At 55.3% G+C, this 15234-nt stretch overlaps 1 protein-coding gene across 21 annotated transcripts in view; it reads left to right on the forward strand.

The window, feature by feature from the left end:
- Positions 1-15234, forward strand: part of MACF1 (microtubule actin crosslinking factor 1) — a 137325-nt gene that overhangs the window by 88130 nt on the left and 33961 nt on the right. The gene's annotated exons all lie outside the window — the stretch shown is intronic.

Genomic DNA, 15234 nt, shown 5'->3' on the forward strand with positions numbered 1-15234 from the left:
CATTTTGTGGTCCTTGGGTACAAAAAAAGCCACAGATAAACTGTGGGACGAGGGATACACACTGGGAAGAAAACCAAAGCCAAGTCTTGCTGTGGGCTCTTTGTGTTTCCAGCAAAGAGCTGATGGGGAGACCATCCAGCTTTGCACAAAATGCTGAGAAAGGGAAGAGCTGGAGGTGTTTGATATTTTTTTATAGAGTATTACAGTGTTGGGTCATGCTGTTACACAACATTAATTATATATATATATATATAGTAACCCATCATAGCACTTACAAATGATTTGTATCTGAGTGACCTTGAGGATGACCATTTAAGACAAGGGTAGCCTGGGCTGCATACACCAAGGATGCTTTGGGGACAGATGTGTCCTTATCAGGAGACATTGATTGGCCATTGAGGCCATGTGGTGCAGTTGGGATCTTTGTGGTGCAAGAAGGAGAGTTCAGACAGTGTTGGTAGGGGGTTTTCTGCATCCTGGCTGAGAGTAAAATGGGGGAGAAGCCAAGGAGGGTGGGTGGAGCAATCACAGTTACATGATTGTTCATCCTGAGAAGTTTTTACACAAATCATTCTGTGTTGCAGAGCAGATCACAGAGGGAGCAGAAGGGGCTTTTTTTTTCTCTTTTATTTCTTTAATTTCTTTGCACCTGAGACAATGGACTGTCTCCCTTCTGGCATTGCAAACAAGTTGTGTGTCTGCTGTGGCTGAGGCAGCTCCTCAGCCGGGCAGTGCTCCCTGGGGTGGTCTGGGGAGGAGGATGAGGTTGCTGGGGCTCTCCAGGAGTGGTCACGGTCCGTCTGTCCAGAAGGCTCAAATGCAGGCAGATAATATGTCTTAAGGCATTAATTTTAATGAACATCTGTGTAAATGAGATGCAAATTATGCATGCCTCCGGGGCTCCAGGCACGTTGCCAATGCAGCCCTGACAAAGGTGGGCACTTCTGGACTCATTGTGTCCAGATTTTAATAAAAAAGATCTATGGAAAGCTCAGACGGAGGTCGTGAGCAGATGACTTTCAAAGCAGCTTATCCTTGAAGCTTCCCATCTATTTTTCTTTTCCTGCATGCAGACACCCCTCAAATCACCCCCAAAGGCCACAATTTCCAGCAAACCTTAACTTCTGGAAAACTGCCACCCGAGCATTCCCTCTCTCCCCCCTCCAGCCCCTTCCCCAGGTCGCAGGGGGACTGATCCTGGCTACAGGCAGAATGAGTCCTCTCCCATTCTTAAGTGCTTCTCCTGGCCGGGTTTCTGAGAGGTGGGAGGTTGGGAAGCAGCTCTCAGATCGTGCTTGAGGGGAACCTTTGTTTGGTTCAGCAAGTGGGTGTGATGGTGGGGATGGCTGCACCAAGAGGCTGGGCCCACGCTGGCTCCCATGGCCATCAGTAGCCAAGATGTTGATGCCCAGTGGGCTTGGGCTTCAGACTCAGTAGGGACTGGTTCAGAGCCCCACCTTGTAAGAAACCCATCTGGAAGAGACTTTAAAGGGTCATCCAGTTTAGCCCCTCATTTTATGGTGAGCTCAAGTGCAGCTCAAAGACATTTCTGTGGTTTGGAGCCTGGACTTCTGTGGCCATCCGGATGGATTGCTCCAAGCCCAGACATGCTGCCCAGGGAGTAGCGTGGGGATAGCTTATATTAAGCTATCAGAGCCAAGGGATCTCATCCTTAACTCCTCATCTCCAGCAGGAGTTTAACCCAAGTGCCAGTCTTCCCCTTGCTGCCTCTTTGAGGAGCCCTTTTCTGTATAAAAGGGCACAAAAAAATTGGAAGAACCTTTCAGAGCCATGTTTCCACGAGCATCACACGACTGAGTCCAGCTCTGTGATGCCAGGGACAAGTGACAGCCTCCAGCCAGAGCTCCTCATGGGAGCTTTCAGGCCAGGGAATTTCTTCCTCCTCCATTCTCTCTGCTGTCAGCTCGGGTTTCTCAAAGCTGACACTAATATTAAATTTTAATGACTGGAATCAAGTGAGCAACAGTTGAAATGTTACTAAACATAACAGATCTGTTGATTCAGTTTAGCAAACAGCACAATTCCCCAGGGAAGCGTTTCCTTGGGATGAGAGATAAAGGGTCACACGAAGGCACAGGAGTTTTCTCCATCACGTTCTCCTCAGCGTCAGCAACCCCTGAGCTAGAAGACCCCAAGATACAACCTTCCCTCCCAAAGGTTGGGAAATGAGTGTTGTGCCTTGGAGCAGGCTCCTGCTGTTGGGTACACAGGGCTGATCTTCCTTTACACGCCCGAAGCAGAGGGGAAGTTTGCTGGTTTGGAGTGGTGGTGCCAGGAAGCCCCAGGCATGGGCTCGTCCTGTCTGGCCGAAGAGCATCCATCAGAGCTGATGGAGTCACATTTTGGGGTGGTTTTTGGACTATGCTGGGGGTAGCTCAGCCTCCTGGCTAATGGACCTCAAGTCTGGTTCTTGTTTATCTTTTATACAGTGGATTTTGAACTTGAGTTTCAAAACATGGCTGGTGCGTAGTGTTGGCAGTTGGGACCCTCTTTGATTCCCTGTGTTGGTTTTGGACAACCTCTGAGTGCTCCTGTGTGTCACCTCCAATGCAGAGCAAACACTTGGGCTCTCATGGGGATTTTTAGGTTTGTTGCAATATAGAGCAATGCTCATGAGGGCAAGGGTGCTGCTGCCCCCTCAATCATACCTTGCTTTTGCTTTCCTGGGGACACTTTCCTCCCCGTGACAAAGAGGAGGGCAGGAACAGGACCACTTGCCTTGCTTCCGAGCTGTGCTCAACAACCCCAGGGCGTTTTCTGCAAGAATCCAAAAAACTCACCCCAAAACTGAAACCCAAGGAAAAGCATCCAACTTGACATAACCAAATCAGTGCAGAGGCAGTTGGTTGAAGGGGAAGGACATGTGGGGACTCCCTGGGCTCTCTGTCCCCCCCTTCCCGCAGCTGCGCTTGGCCCCATGGCTGCCGGGGAGGAATGCGGCGAGCCAGGACCTGCTGCAGTTGGCACCCATTTGGCCACCATCTCACCTCCCAGTTTTAATTAAACCCCACCCTTCCCCAGCCCCAGATGAAGGGGGAGCAAAAGGGGTGGGGGTGGGGGAGTGTCTGCTGTGGGGTGTAAGGGATTTGCTGCATCCGTCCCTGGCAGCAGCAGCTTTGCCAGGGTGGGTTGCCAGGGAGCCGAGGGAGGAGGTGGGATTTCAGGCTCCTGCCTCTCCTCTTCCCCAAGAATTTCTGGGGAGGTTGGTTGAAACTGGAGTTGCTCAATGCAGTGAACTTCACGCCAATAAAGTTTTCTGCTAGATGGTGGAGAAAAGGGAGGAGGGAGAATCCCCAGACAACAATAACTTTTACAGCCAGTCAGGTCATCCGGAGCCAGCAGAGCCCTTGTGCCTCCAGCACCCTCTTTGTCTGTTGAAATTTAAAATTTAAAAAAAAAAAAAAAAAAAATAGAAAAAAAGGGAAAGAAAAAAAAAAAAGTCAGCAAAGAAACCCCAGGAGGGGGGTGATGCAGCAAGTGAGTAAAGCCCTGAGCAGCATTACTCATCTCCCCATTCAGATCCCACTCTGCCTAACCCTGCTCCGGGTCCCCCCCGCTTCACCCCAAGTAAAAGCAGCAATTAGCTGGTGCTCCTTGCCAGCTGCTCTCTTCAGTGCTCTAATTATGACTCTCTTCATTCCCCCAACCTTTCCGGGGGGGGAGCTGGCTCAACCGTGCTCTCAGAAATGCCACTGTTGCTCAAGAACAGGGTTTCTCCCAAGTGCCACTGCCCAGAGCTGCTGCTTTTGGGGAGAGGGTGCTCCAGTGGCCTTGGGTGGTACAAGGGGAGCCCACAGGCATCACGTCCTCATGAGCTGCTCTTGTCCTTGCATGGGACATCAGTGGCAGGGAAAGATGGGGACTTGACTGCCCAGCAGCAAGCAGAGTTTCACAGTGGTTATTTTGCAGGAGTGGAATGGTTTCTTCCCCAAGGGATGGGGATGAGCACGGTCCCCAGTTGTGTTTTGCCATCTTCCTTTGCAAGAGGCGTGTGTGATGATCTTCAGGGTCTTTTCCAACCTGAATGATTCTGTGATTCTACCTCTGGGACTGGCAGCTCTGCTCCTGCCTTCTTCCATCTCGAGGATGGGCAGAGGAAACCCCACATCCCATCTCAGGCTCGCGGGGCTGAATCAGAGAGCAGGGAGGAATCTGTCGAGGTATTTACACCAAAGGCATTGAGTGTAAATGTTTAGTTGCTCAAGATGCCATGTTTGCCACCACTAGCAGGCACCTGTGTGCTCACAGGTGTTACCTGAGCATCCAGCCCAGGCCCCAGGGGAGACTTTTTGGGTAACTCCACACCCAATCAATGAGCCAAAGCCCCTAGGGCTGGAGGTACATCACTGGTGGGGTGGGTAGGAGAAAGGAGGTGGTTTTCTGGGATGGGACAGGGGAGGGACACTGCCACTTGCTGTGCCTCAGCCTGGCCGAGGGTATTTTTAACCCTTCTGTGCCCCCGGAGGAATGTGCGTGGCTCCCGACAGTCGTCCAGTTGGGAGCAGCTGGGTGGGCCTGGGCAGGGAGCAGGGAGCAGGGACAGGCTGCACCACGGTGTCTTCTCATTGAACGCTTTCCAGACCTACTTAAAGTATCTCTGGCTCGTATTTTCAGCATCAGCAACACACGCAAAAATGCCTCCTCTCTGACAGCTGTTAAGCTGCCTTAAAGGCACCATCTCTCCTCGTCGGAGAAGGGGATGATATATGGGGGGCTGATAAGCACAGGCTGTGGTGGGTGATGGGGCTGTCACCAACCCTGGCTGGGGCAAGGGGTCCCAGGGGAGCTGCAGAACTGTGGTGGTGTTTGGGGCCAGTCTGACCAGTCTGGGGGTGTTGTGAACAAACATGTTTGCACAAAAAGGCACGCGAGCATCCTTGTTGCTTGGAAATAAATTCTATCACAAAGGGAAGGGCAAAGGTGCCCCTGGAGCTCATCCTCTCTGAAGGGAGCTCTGCTGGGGAGCTGCTTCATCAGCCAGTGATGGGTTTTGACCTTGACTTGTTAGTGGGCAGGCAGAGGTGTCCAGGCCCTTCTCTGATCCTGAGAGAGCTGAGAACAAGAGCAATCAAGCCAAGAGCTGCTGAAATCAAGCAAATCATAGCGAGGCTTTTATTCTTTTTTCTTTTCTCAACTGTAAAACAATTAAGCTGTGATCAAGTGGACCCGGCTTGGGTCACTGCTCCAAAGCCACCCCCTGGATGATGCTTTGGTGACCCTGGCAGTCCCAGCTGAGGGAGGTGGCTGTAGGAATGTCCTCTTGCTTGTTAGCTGGTGGTGATGACACTTCACAGTGTTTCCAGGAGATACTAAAAATACCAGCTTTGCATAAGCTCGGGAGAGCTGAGGATCCGAGGGAGGAGGAGATGGGAACGTTTTTGTCTGCAAGGGCTGAGCAGAGGCGGGGGGGGAGAGGAGCCCTGTCCCAGCAGGACACAGCTGTGGAGGAGGGATCTGTGGGGAAGTGTGTGGTGGAGCAACCACAGGACATTCCCATCACCCCAGTGTTCAAGCGAGTCATCCCACTGGGTAAGGGAGTGAGTGTGGCCACTGGCTCTGGAGCAGACTGGGGCTTCTTCAGGGAAGGGCTGGGGCTTGGATTAGTCACCACAGTGTTTAAGAACAATTGCCAATTCTTCTGCTGAAGGAGTGGTTTAAAATGTCTCCCATCCAGAGGATTCTCTGAATGATAACTCGCTTACCTCGCTTCCAAAAAAGCCTCTAGAGCAGTTTTTTAATCACCCCATCCCTCTGCTAGCTCTGCCATCCCTGGTTGTTCTGGCACCAGCTGAGGAGCAGTTTCTGCAGTTTGCCATTCCCCCAGGATGGGTAAGGGGGTGGCAGTGCCCTGCCTGAGGGTGCTGGGTCATGGAATGGCTGGAGAGGCATTCAGGCAGCACCAGAGCAATACCTGACAGCCACAGAGGGGAATTTGCAGGAAAACTGGGCAGCTGAGAACAAAAATGGGCATTTCAGCAGGTTGAACCTCCTGGCTGCAAGGACTCCTCAGGTGGCTCTGCCCTCTGTTCATGGTCCTGGTCTAGGTTGCTGCTGGGTTGTTTCAGGGTGCTCTGTGGATACACAGGGGTTCCAGGGTAGCCCCACAGAGCACTGAATGCCACAGTGGGTGCCTGTGTGGAGCACGTGGGCTCCAGGCTTCATTCAGGAGAATTATTTATACCAGCATCTATATTAGTTGCCTTGCAGAGGAAGCGTTCCAGTGCAGCTCCTGCACCCTCAGTAAAACAAAATACATTTAAAACCACAGCGCTCACTGCACCTGCACATCCAGCCTGAGGAACGTGTCTTGGGGTGTTTCATTTTTTAACCTGTTCCTAAAACTTTTCCAGTGGAGGTGCAGACCCCCACGGAGCCAGCTGAGGTTTCCTCCCACAGCTCTGTGGAGGAGAGTCCCGAATTATCCGGGCTCCAGGTTGCAAATCGCTGCTGGAAAGGCACATTGGTTCCCTGCGTCACCAACAGCCGTGGCCTTTGAAGGGAGGGATTGCATGGTGGCAGAGACCTGACATTAAATTGGTTTGAAGACAGCTGTAAGCTGAAGGGATAAGGGAGTACCCAGCCCAGCACGGTGGGATGGGATTAGGGAACAGGCTGGGAGCTCAGTGCTTGCCCACACGGTGCCGAAACGGCAATCGCAAAAATTTGGCAGAAGGAGCAAGTTGAGGAGGAGAGCAACAGCACTGGGAGGGAGATAAAGAAATGCTTCTGACCATCTGACAAATGCAGCAAAAGCCTTAAAGAATGTGAATCCTCTGGTTCCAATCCCAGGGAAACCTAAAAAGCAGTTTCTAAGGCAGGTTTTGGAAGTGCAGGCTTTGTGCTTTTATTGCAGTGTCTGAAAGAGGCTGAAACCTGACCTGAGCCCCTCCAGGGCTTGGGGTTATCCCCTCTCCTCTTCTTGGGTGTAGCACCATGTCCCAGCCCTACAGTCCCTCCTGCCACCACCAGCTTGGTGACCCTCATGGAGTCACACATGGAGGACATGATCAGCCTGACCTGTAGGGACAGAATGGTGTTTTGGTGGTGTAAAGGAGCTCCCTTGCATCCACCCTTGGCCGGGCTGGGTGAGTGGGTGCTGCATGCCCAGGGCAGGGATGGCCCCAAGGTGAGGAAGAAACTTTGAATATCTAGAGGCTCCTTGGTTGTACCCCAGGGCCCATTAGCACCATCAGCGATCTTGAGCTGTCTCAGGCCTCTCTTGCTTGTCACATACCACAGGTCCATCTTTTCCAGCTGCTGAGCTGCATTAAAAGAAAGCTAAAAATATATTGCTTTCCAAATACTGCTTTCCCGTGTAAACAGTGGCAGCAGCAGCGGGCAGGATGTCATGAAGTTGTAAACAGGGTGACATCACCCCGTGACGGGGCAGACACCCGTCCCCGTGCTCCAGGGATGGTGCCCATATGAGGAAAGTTTGAAACCTGTGGGTCCAAGAGAGGAATGGGGATGCTTCTACTTGGAGCAAGTCTGGAAGAAGCTCCGGGTAGGTTTTAGCTGAGGGGTTTTTACCTGCAGGACGTGGCCAGTCAGTGGCCTGGAGTGCTGGAGGTGTTTGGAGACACCTGAAGGGCCAAAAATTCAGCCAGGACCTTCGTGTCCTGCCCTGTCCTTCCCTTGCACAAAGCCTGAGCAAAGCCCCAGGGTTGCAACTCTCAGCACCCTCTGGCTTCTGTCCCCAGCACTGGGGTGGCACTTGGTGGCTTAAAGCCAAGTGACCCGTGGCTTGGGGAACCTGTGAGAGCTCCAGCTGGGATCTTCAGGCCAATCACAGCAGGTTTTTAATTGGCTTTAGTACTCGCCCAATATTTCCCTAATGATTTTAGGGATAAGGGGGGGATGTGTTGGAGGAAGACTTGGCTTGCTCCTGGCACGTGACTCGGTGAGGAAATGGGAAAAGAATTTCTGGCTGTGAAACGGCAGCTCCACGTCGAGTTTGAGATCGTTCCTTCTTCGAAGTGGAACAGAAAGCCTCCCGCCCCAGCCTGGATGCCTGGGATTCCTCACGGAGGGGCCCTGGAGCAGTAACGGTCCTGCCTGCTCCTGCTCCTGCTCCTGCTCCTGCTCCTGCTCCCGGCCAAGGTGGGAGCCTGGCACAGCACAACCACCCAGCCCGTGTTGTTTCAGCTGCGCTGGGTTAATAACATGTCTCCCCTGCTGAGTATAAAAATCTGGGCTCTGGGACACTCCTGCAGTGCTGGCAGCCAGGGCCAGAGGCCAGTCTGTCCGTCTGTCTGTCTGGAAGGGCTCAGGAGGATGTGGAAGGGATGGCTGTGGATGGGCAGAGGGGCTCCTTGTGCTCCCTCTTGCTCCATGCGAGGCTGTGGGAGCTGCTCCTGCTCTCCTCTCCACTCCCTCTTCACCTCCTGCTCTTTCCCTTGGTCCAGTTTAAGCAGGGAAGTAAGAAAAGGAGTTTCCAAAAATTTCCCAGTGTGCAGCCAACTCCTTCAACAGGCATTTCTCCTCCAGAGCCCCAAACCCTCCTCTTCCACAAAGCACCCATTCCCTTCTCTCCAAAGACAAAAAAGCCTCTTGGGGAACACAGGGCTGGAGCTGCTAGGTGTGCAATCAGTGCCTGGGGACGAAGGGCTCAAGGGCTTGGGGACAGCCAGGCTTCCCCCCATAGCCGTGCCATGACCTTGTCCAAGCCCCCATGGTTTTTGAGGCAGCGGGTGCTCACAGTGCTGTTGGAAAATGGGGCTTTTCATTAAAACGGGGCTTTTCATGAAAAATGGGGCTTTTCAGCTCTCCCTTGGCTTCACCCTCTTCCCATAAGGTGGCTGCGGTCCACCAGGGCTTTTGGTGAAGCTGTGGCACAGCAAAGTGCAAACTGAGGTCACCAGCTCCCAGCGTTGGCACTAGTGGGGTGCAGAGCGCACGTTTTTATGTATTAAACACCTGCCTGGGCCCTCGTATTTTTATCCCGAGGCTGTAATTCCTCCCCGAAGGAGCAGGCTGGGCGGCTGGTGGGGCGGCTGTTGCCTGGAGATGCATGGAGGCTGTTCCCAACCCTCCTGGTTTCTCTTCCCAAGTCTGCGACTTCCCCCAGCATCACTTCGTGATTCAGGCGCCGGGGCTGCCTCCTTCTCCCAGTTCTCTGAAATCCACCCCAGCTCTTAAACCCAAGGGTCGGGGGGAGGGGGAGATGTAAAGATGGTGATGGGGTGTGGGGAGCACGCTGCTGGGGCTGTACAAATGAGTTTTTTTAGGGAGCGGAGCCGGCGAGGCGTGCGGTGGCAAGTTGCGGGTGGGTTTTATTGGCAGAGCGGTTGGCTTCGGAGAAGGCAAAAAATGATATTTTGAGGAGGGGGTGTGTGTTTATTTTTCGGTGATTTAAGAACTGGGTTTTTTGTACAGGGAAAGGGCGGGGGGGGGAGGTCAGGCCCCCCTTCCAGAGCGGGGCTCGGCTTTAAACCCATCGCACGGGGGAAAAGCCGGTGCCGGTTGCGGACAAAGGGCCGAGGGGGGTAGCGCGGGGCCGGTGTGCGGGAGGGGGGGCCGGAGCCGCCGCCGAGCCAGGGCGTTGCTGCTCTTTGTCGGGGGCTGCCGCCTCCCCCCGGAGGAGGGGCCAGTCCCGGTGGGGCGGGGAAGGGGCCAGCCCCGGGCTGCGCCGGCCGCCGAGAGCGGGAGGGGGCGAAGAGGGGTGGGTTTGAGGTTCTGTACCCCCCTTCCCGGGCCCGCTAAAGGGGGAGAGGAGGGGGTCGGGAAAAGGAGGGGGGTGGAAGGGCCGGCGGTACCCGCGAAGGGGGCGGCCCCGTCCCGCTCCGCCCCGCGGTGCCGCCCCCCCGGCCGCCCCCGCCTCCCCCCCGCCCTCCGCCGGGGCTGGCAGCGCGGCGGGAGCCCGGTGCTGGCGGCGGGGCTGGGGCGAGCGGCGGCCTGCGCGGTTCGGCCTTTTGTTCCGCCGGCGGGAAGGAGAAACGGGCGGCGGAGGAGGAGAAGGAGGAGAAGGAAGAGGAGGAAAGCGGCAGCGGCCCGGGCACGCCATGCATCCCGCCGCGCCGGCCGGGGGCTGTCCGCGGGGGCAACGCGGAGCCCCCCGCCCCCGGCCCGGCCGCTGAACCGCGCGGGGAAAGGGGTGAGAGCGGCGGGGGAGGACGGGGAGGGCGGTCCCGCTGTGTCCCCGGTCCCCCCCCGCCCTCCTCGCCGCGGGGACCGGTCCTCGCCGCTCCCCCCCACGCCACCTCCCCCGCCATGGAGCCGCCGCAGCCCAACACCGGCCACCGGGAAAGTTAGTGCGGGGGGCCGGGAGGAGGAGGAGGAAGAAGCCACCTCCAGCCGCGGTTGCTCCCCGCCGGCCCCCGGCAAGTTGGGGGATTTCGTACCGCTCCGTCCCCTTGCCATTTTTGGATGCGTTTTATAGCCAATTTTTTTTTTTTCTTCCTGGGGAAAAAGAGGAAAAAAAAAAAAAAAAAAGAGCCAAGACTCAGCAGCCTTCATCTGCCACCGCCGCAGGGCTGGGCGACGTGTGCCCAACGCCCCGCAGACCCCGGCTGGAATTTCGGGGAGGGTTTCGGTGACCCCGGGGCTTTCCAGCGAGGTGACGAGGGGGGGGCACAACAATGCCATCGTGTTTTGGAGACAGGAAACCTCGGAGTTTGCCCTGAATGAAGAACTTCCTGTGTTTAAACTTGCACGAATATCCGCTGACAAGCTCAGTTCAAATGAAAACACGAGAGTCGGGGGGAGAGGCTAATTCCCACCGGCTGGACTTGAACGGGACTCGGAGCTCGGCAGGACATGCCAGGAGCTGCTGGCTGCTCCGGCTGCCGTCCGTGAGTGGCTGGGACAAGCAGTGCCTTTGTTATTAAGAAAAAAAAAAAAAAAAAAAGGACAGACGGGATAATTTGAGAGCTTCAAACTCTTCTGTCTATTTGGAGTACTTTCTCGAAGCTGTTGGATTTTGCTGATGAATGAGGTTTTTCTGAGAGGGTCGGGGGCATGAGATGGATTCCTTCACCACTCAGGACCGCCGGTGGGGCTGCTGAGCCAGCACGGTACTGCCGGTGCCCCCTTCCATCCCCGGAGCTTTGGGATTTGAGTCTGCCACAGCGGGTTTGGGACCTGCTGGCTGTGTGATGCTTCCTGCAGTGGCAGGCAAAAAGTTGCCGGGACGGTTTTGTAATAGAATCATAGAGTCGTAGAATGGTTTTGGGCTGGAAAGGACCTTTAAAGTTCATCTAATCCAAGCCCTCGTCAGCCGTAAGGACGAGAGCATGGGCAAACCACTGAGCCGGCCAGACTGTTTACGGCAGAACCGCACTTGCCTGGGGAAGGGCGAGGAGGAGGATGGTTATATAGAGGATTGCTACGTGCCCCAGCGGTCGATATACGACACGATGAGAATTAACGAGCAAATTGATCAGGGATCGAAGCTCAACCAGCTTTCCAAGAGCACCCTGGGCAAAGGGGACGGCAGCACCATATCCAGCAACGGGACTCTGGGAGCTGCCAATGTTTTTGAGTCCAGGGCACCAGAAACGAAGAAGTTGGACGAGAGAGTCATCTTCGACGCGCTGAAGCTCAGCAGTGATGTCTCCAAGCCAGCGCCAGCTCCGCCAAGGAGGCGACCAAATCCTGAAAGGAAGGAGAACGTCAACCGGCGGTCGTGGAAATCCTTCATGCCACCAAACTTCACCGAATTTGCAGAAAGAATGGGGGCTTCGTTGAGCGAGGTGTCAGAAGCAGGTGCCTCCAACCCTTCCTTGCGGGATAAGCGTGAGTCAAGTGCCATGCTCACCGAGCACCCGGGCCAGCCCGATCATGGTGAACCCATGTCTGAGTCTCTCACGTTGGAGCACGTCTCCAAGTCATCTGGCACAGGAGAAGCTTTGACAGCCAAGCAGTTCAGCGTGGATGGCTATGGTGGTCCCCGGGATGAGAACCAGAGCCTGCTGAACGCCGGTGACAGCCACATCAGGAACCTGGCCAGGATTCGCAGGCTCCCCAGTGCCACCTGGCCACGAGCCAGGAAGAATTTCATCAAGGGAAGCCTCAGTGATGGGCACCAGGAGACCCTGGAGGCCTCTGAGTCGGACTGTACCGTGGAGAATGTCAACCTCTCTCCATGTCTTAGCGAGGAACTGCTGGATGCGGGACTGGATATTCTCATCACCTCCAATCTCCGGGAGAAAACGGAGTCTGAGCTGAGATTTGAGGAGGATGAGCGCTGGGTGATGATGGAGGAGTGGGAGGAGGCGGCGCTGTCAGAGAGAGGAAAGGCTGTTCTGGTGGCAGAGGAGAAGAAGAGCTGTTGCTTGGCAGATATTTCTGAAGAAAGGGAACAATTTGCTGCTCCAGTGGATGGCTCTGCCCCCAGCCCAGGGACCTCCTGGTCCTGCATGTCCCCGGAGGGTGTTGGCAGCCCAGGCTGTACAGAGGACACGGCAGTGCAGTGCCAGGCTGAGGACTTTACTCCAGGTTTGGAGTGCTCAGCCAGCCCCACAGGTCCCGAGTTGTCCGACACGGACTCAGTGCAGATGTTCCTGGAGCTGGAAGAGCAGTGCCTGAATGAGGACAAGGGAGATGGGGTCGTCCCTGGCTGTCCCGTGGAGGTTCAGATCTCCCCAATGGGCTCAGAGGGGCTGGACCCAAATTCAGCCAAACTGGCCGAGGCAGCAGTCAAAGTGTCTCAGTGTGGGGTCCCTTTGGACATCAGTGCTTCTGACTCTGCCGTTGTGTCAGATCTGGAGGACTTTGATGTCACCTGCAGCTCGCAGGTTCTGAGCACTCTGGAGCCAGCAACAGAGCCCTTCTCAGAAAGGGACACTTCAGTTGTCACCCCAACAGACTCAGATGGAGGGGCCTCACCCAGCCCCATGGCTGTGGCAGGGCTGGGCTTCCTCCAGCAGTGCTCCCCAGCACCAGTGGAGGATGAACCTGACCCACTGGTGGACCCGGAGCTCATGGACAGTTGTGTGGTGGCAGTGCTGGTGGCTGGTGGAATGTCATCTCCTGAGCCAGGCACACCTCCAGCTTCTGGCTTGGAGGGAGCTGATTACCCCAGTGCTCCAGAAGGGTGGGGTGAAGATAGCCAAGACTTGCTGGTCCCTGATGGTGAAGTATCCCAGCTTCCCGAGGAGACCTGTCCTGGCCTCGTGTCCCCAACTGGGCTGTCCCCCTGCCAGCCCCCAGCTCCTGACACAGTGGTGGAGGAGCTGGGATCTTCCCCACAGCATGAGGCTGGTGTTGAGGGGACAGATCCACCCAGAACCCATCATCTTCTGCCTGGAAGGCCTGAGCTTGCCAACTGGGATGTCCCAGAACTGGTTTCTGAGGAGGAAGCTGCAGATTTGGGATCAGAGAGTGATGGAGCTGAGGGCCAGATTCATCCTGCAGAAAGTAGGGATGATGCTTACTGTGGTTCTCTGCCATCTTTCCACACTGACTCTGCATCAGAGCTGGGCTCTGAGGCTCCAACTACATCCCCAGTGCCTGCTGAGGACCTGCCATGGGAAATGGTTCCCCTGGGCCAGGGCCTGGCCCTGGAAGGAGCTAACACCGAGGGGTCCCCTGTGGAGGTGGCTGTCACACACGGGGAGGTACCAGCAGCCATCCTGCAGGCAGGAGACCTGGACTTGCTGTTTGTCTGTGGCTGGGAGGACAGCACCATGGTGCTGGGTGAGGGGCTCCCACCTCCTGCCAGCCTGGCCACCCTAGAAGAGCTTCCCAGTATGTTGCCCATCCTGGGGCAGCCTGCTCCTGATGCCATCCCATGGGATGCTGCGGGGCTTTCTATTCCAGCTGACCCCCCGGCACCGGGGGATGTGGCTGTCCCAGAGGCACAGGCTCAGGAAACACCACCAGCCCCTGGGGATCCTACCATGGATGCTGAGGAACCATGTACTGAGCACCCACCTCCAGATGCCACCACCACCACCGTACCCTTGGTGGTGGAAGAACTTCTGGATGCCCCACCACAGTTTGCTGATGTGCCTGATGCCACTGTGCCACCCCAAGCAGCCAGCCCACTCCTCTCCAGTGTCAGGGATCTCGGTGGCAGCCCCGTGCTGCTGGAAGCAGAGGGGCCTGTAGTGGCTTTGGGGGATACAGATGACTTTGCCAACACAGTTGTGCCACCCATCCTGGAGCACCTATCCACTGAAGTGCTTTTTTTGGAGGATGAGCCCATGGAAAGAGCACCCAGAGCAGAGATGGCAGCTTGGGACAGTGCCTCCATGCCACCAAGCATGGAAAGTCTCCCCTTCACCTTCCCACCCCTCCTGGAGGGACTGGCCACCCAAATACCCCCCGATGCCACACCGGGGACCATCCTCCATCCTCCTAGCTCTGGGGGTGCCCCTTTTGAGGTGCCCACGGGCATGGAGGGACCTCCCAGCACCTCTCTGGTCGCGGAAGGGCCTCCTGCTCTGGCAGATGGATTCGTTCCAGATAACGAGGTATTTGTCGCTCAGGCGCTGGCAGACGAGGTTCCAGGCACAGAAATCTCTTTATTTTGCACTGGAGGGGTGGGTGGGAGCTGGGAGCCCACTCAGTAGCACACGGCTGTGGGGTTCAAGGCTTTGAAACAGCTTTTTGCCTCCTCGTTTTGGCTTTAATTTTGTGGGTTAAAAAAGTTTTCGGGGAGGGGTTGGGGAATTGTGTGTTTTGATAAGCAGGATAGGCAAAAGACTATTGTGGCTTGATGACCTAAACTATTGTCTTCAACTGTTTTGGCTTATTAAAGTACATTATGGTCACTCAAATGCAAATCACAGGCTTCAGAAAAACCTTCTTGCCAGTCCTGGCAGGGTGGTTCCCTTCTTTGAAGCAGAAGATAGAGCGGAAGAGAGAATCCTGTAAAACAAATTAAGTGCAAAGAATTCCTGTCCTGTGCAGTCATCACTTTCTGTGGGTTTGTTGTTTTTTTTTTAAGTGAGTAGTAAGGTGCTGGTGCTCTGAACCTGGCCTGGAAGGGGCTCAGATCCTCCCTGGCCTTTGGGGATTTGCTTTATGGTGCTGTGCTAGTGCCTTGTGCCCAGAGGGACCTTGGTGGGAGAGTTCCCACAGCCAAACATTGATTTTCTGCCATCTGGATTAGGAGAAATATCACTAAGGAGACATCAGAAGTTAGTCAGCACCCAAAATCCTGATTTGGTAGCAATTACTCATCCTTTGGGCTGTGCCACCTGGTTGAGTGGTGCACGTGGAGAAGCTTTCACATGGGAGGGTCCATGTGAGCATGGGCTGGGGCACCTG

This window comes from Heliangelus exortis, chromosome 24 (assembly GCF_036169615.1).
Source record: "Heliangelus exortis chromosome 24, bHelExo1.hap1, whole genome shotgun sequence".
Classification (NCBI taxonomy): domain Eukaryota; kingdom Metazoa; phylum Chordata; class Aves; order Apodiformes; family Trochilidae; genus Heliangelus; species Heliangelus exortis.